This window comes from Gavialis gangeticus, unplaced genomic scaffold (assembly GCF_001723915.1).
Source record: "Gavialis gangeticus isolate Ggan-Ray unplaced genomic scaffold, GavGan_comp1, whole genome shotgun sequence".
NCBI lineage: Eukaryota > Metazoa > Chordata > Crocodylia > Gavialidae > Gavialis > Gavialis gangeticus.
The window spans coordinates 97,238,332-97,241,014 of record NW_017729025.1 but is presented as its reverse complement, the minus strand read 5'-3'; the positions used below and the strand labels follow the sequence as shown (position 1 = coordinate 97,241,014).

At 56.2% G+C, this 2,683-nt stretch overlaps 1 protein-coding gene across 1 annotated transcript in view; it reads left to right on the top strand.

Annotated features, from left to right (window-relative positions):
* Positions 1-572: 572 nt before the first annotated feature.
* The window catches only part of SLC39A13 (solute carrier family 39 member 13), a 38,554-nt gene continuing 36,443 nt past the window's right edge, over positions 573-2,683 (top strand). The window contains exon 1 of the mRNA XM_019519234.1: positions 573-660. The gene's annotated coding sequence lies outside the window, so the exon portion shown is untranslated. The remainder of the gene's footprint in view (positions 661-2,683) is intronic.

Genomic DNA, 2,683 nt, shown 5'->3' with positions numbered 1-2,683 from the left:
CTTTACTTCCCCTGTGCAAGATGAAGTTTCTTTTCTACCTGAGAGAACTTTTAGAACCTTTGAATTCTCCTCTGCCTGACGAAGGGTGCTTTGCCCCGAAAACTTGTTCGTGCTCACAAAAGCATGCATCTATTTCAGGTACCCTGTGCCCCCTGAGGTGTACCCTGCCCTGCCTTCCACCTAGCTCGCTAAGAGCAGGTTGTGCTTATATGGCTGAGCAGGGAATTCAAGGGCAAGCATCCTGCATATGCCGGCTCTGGCCTGAGACATCCAAAAACCGCCCCCGAGCCCGCTCCCAACCAAAACGTTTTGCGCCTGCGCAAAGCTGCAACCCCACCCTGCGCTCGGGGTGCGAGGGTTCCTTCCTGTATCTCGCCGGCCGCCGGCGGGAAGTGCGCGCTGCTTCGCCAGTCCCCCATGGGGCCGCGGCAGGAAGTGTCCGTCGCCTCAGGGCCCCCCGGTGCCTGGACACCGGAAGTGTGCGCGGAGGGGATTCGCCCGACGGGGCAGTAACTTTGGTTCCGGGGGAGGGGGGGAGCGGGGATGGGACAGACGTGGCTGCGGCCGGGAGGCGGGGCTGAGAGGCCGGGCGGGCGGGGAGTCCCGTGCGGAGCCGCGGCTGGATGGCAGGGGCAGCCTGGAGCTCGTGGGCCGCGCTCGGTAACTGCGCCCGGGCCGGGGGGAGTCTGCGTGCGGGGCTTCAACTCGCGGCCAGTCAGTGCCGCGGGTCGCCGAGCGGGGAAGAGCCGCTCCCACCTCCGCGTCCCGGTCCCGTGCCTCGGAGTGGGGTGCCGCGCTGCACGCGAGCCCCGGGGAGCCGGGCAAGGGCCGCTTGGGGCAGGTGTCCCTCCGCCGCTGACGTGCCCTGCTTTCCGCCGGCTGCTGGCAGCGCGCGGGCCCCTTCCAGGGACGTGCCCTGCGGGGGGCTGCGCCTAGGGGGCAAGGGCAAGGGCTGCCGGCCGGGAGAGGCTGCCCGGGCCTCGCCCCGGCTGGGGAGACACGTGCTGTAATGGGGGCACGGGCTGAGGAAAGCCCTCTGCACTGGGTGAGGAGAGGGGGTAGCCTCGCCCCAGATGTGGGCCCTGTGTTTTCCTAAGTGTTTTAGAAAGGCTTCTCCATATGGTGCTGGAGTGCTTGCTAAGGGGGGCCAGGGAGAAGCTCCCCTGGCTGACGGCTGGGTTGGGTGGGAAATAAACCCTAGCTAGCTCCAAAGAGTGAAGCTGGCTGCTGGGGCAGGACAATCCCTGGTGTATCATTTGATTGGAATCACAGAAAATGAGGGTTGGAAGGAGGGACCTCAGGAAGTCCTCTAAGTTCTCACCCTTTTTTGTACCAGGACCCATTTGTAAACACAGATGGCCAGTCCCAACCCTGTGCCCCTCACTCCTGACCCACTGCCCCAGGCTCCAGTCCTTCAGTGTTTAGAGTAGGGGAGGAACCAAGCAGTCCCTTGCAAGCTGGAGCTCTGCCAACCAGCAAGGGAGAAGACACAGTTAGCCACATTTTTCTCCTTTAAAAGCAAATCCATTTTTAAAGTTTGTTGGTCCATTTTTAAAGTTTGTCTGCTATCCTTTCATGTATGCTTGCAACCCACTTTTGGGTCATGACCCATGGAGTTGAGAAATGCTGATCTAGTCGAACCCCCTGCTCAAAGCAGGACTGTCCCCAACTAGATCATCCCAGACAAAGCTTTGTCTAGTTGGGTCTTAAAAACCTCCAAGGATGGAGCTTCTACCACGTCTCTGTGTAACCTGTCCCAGTGCTTTACTGCCCTCCTAGTGAGAGGGTTTCTGCCGGTGGCTTCTCTTTGCCTTGGTCGTGGAAAGAGATGAGAACTCGTGTTTGTGAGCTCTTTGTTCAGTGCTGTTGTATCTTGTGTTCTCATCCCTGCTGCTCAGCCCAGGGGTGTGCAGGTTTGGTCGGAGATACCTTAGTGTGTGCCTGGCTGAGCGACGTGACTGTTCTGCATAGAAGAGATTCCTTAGAGATTTCTGGGAGGGGCTGAGTCCTGTAGGGGGCTTTGGGTTTCTTAAAGATGGCATATTATTGAGAGATGAAAGGGAGTGTGTATGGACAGCTACTGAGCAATTGAAAATCCTCTGTGCCTTGGCAGAAGTCAGGGTTTTCACAGGAATGCTGAGTTCACTGCAGGGCTGGTGAAATGAGGCTTTGGGAGAATTTACTGGCTGCCGTTTCCATTTCCTCTCTAACGAAGTAACTTATGCTGCGTTCAGTTGCTCTTTCAAAGACAGGCCATGAGTGTCCAGAAAAAAAGGCTAAAAGTTTTTCCAAAGACATATTTAAAATGTCAGTGTGTTGGAACAAGGACTATGCTGAAGAAAGGTTAAATGCTATGTGGTCTGAAAGGACATCGCTACTGGCCGAGAGGGGGAGGAGCAGGAGCAGAGGCAGTTCCCTGCTACGCACCCAGCACTTAAGATTTGTTTGAAGGGCTGAGTTGGATTTTCCAGGTGGCTGAAGCAGCTGGCAGAAGGAAGTTTATTTCAGCTGCAGCAGGGACGTGACAGTTTTAGGAGATTATTTTGTCAATACTTGATTTTGTTTCAGCTTCTTCTTTCTCTCTTGCAGTTGATTTGTGTCTTGGGGCAAACCTATGTTTCCAGATCCATTTGAATTTTTCTCAGGGACCAGCTGCTATGCAGCGTGTGTGTGTGTGTGTGTG